Source organism: Priapulus caudatus, unplaced genomic scaffold (assembly GCF_000485595.1).
Source record: "Priapulus caudatus unplaced genomic scaffold, Priapulus_caudatus-5.0.1 Scaffold1281, whole genome shotgun sequence".
Classification (NCBI taxonomy): domain Eukaryota; kingdom Metazoa; phylum Priapulida; class Priapulimorpha; order Priapulimorphida; family Priapulidae; genus Priapulus; species Priapulus caudatus.
Genome location: NW_014578342.1, coordinates 88,243 through 89,324, shown reverse-complemented (window position 1 = coordinate 89,324; position 1,082 = coordinate 88,243).

Sequence of the window (1,082 nt, the reverse complement as noted above, 5' to 3'; positions counted from 1 at the left end):
CCATGCCCACCCACCCCCACCTCTAATGTGCATCACCCCACAAGTAGGCTACTTCACGCTACCACACACACGCGCGAGAAATAGGATAGTGACCGCGTCACTCGATGCTCGCAGGCGTAAACCGACCGGAGCGTGAGCGGTGCGTCAATGCGATAATATAGATATAATAGTATTCCTTCACCAGCCTGTTCAAGAATCGCTGTCGAGATTCCAGGTCGAGTTAGCCTGACACCACCGCCGACCGGAAAATTATGCAACGATGCGTTTTCGGGGGCGATGCATGCAGCGAGGGTCCGTCTATAACTGCCTGCTTGTGACGCCCGCAGGTGGGTGAACGATCGGCACACGCGCGGAAGCTGCGTTGTCATGGCAACGATCGCCGCTCGAAAAACGCCCACCCGGGACTCGCTGGTCGCACCCCGCCCTCTAGTGGCAGCAAACGCATTTATTTATCTCGCTGGCGCTGTGAATTTAAACTTGCCGCGTGCGATATGAATCATGTCTAGTATATCATATGATAGCTGTCAGAGAGAGAGATACCCTGTATACGTGGTGTGTGAGGAGAGGAGAGGAGACATCGTTCAGTCGTATGTCGAGTGAATCAGCAGATAACATGAATATCGCGTAAAAACGCTCTGCTGCTTCAACAGTCAAGTCAAACAGACGTTGGCACTATGTTTGCACTATGTGTAAGGGCACTATGTGTAAGGGAACTATGTTTGCACTATGTGTAAGAGCACTATGTTTGCACTATGTGTAAGGACACTATGTGTAATGGCACTATGTTTGCACTATGTGTAAGGGCACTATGTTGGCACTATGTGTAAGGGCACTATGTTTGCACTATGTTTGCACTATGTGTAAGGGCACTATGTTGGCACTATGTGTAAGGACACTATGTGTAATGGCACTATGTTTGCACTATGTGTAAGGGCACTATGTATAAGGGCACTATGTGTAAGTGCACTATGTGTAAGGGCACTATGTTGGCACTATGTGTAAGGGCACTATGTTGGCACTATGTGTAAGGGCACTATGTTGGCACTATGTGTAAGAGCACTATGTTTGCACTATGTGTAAGG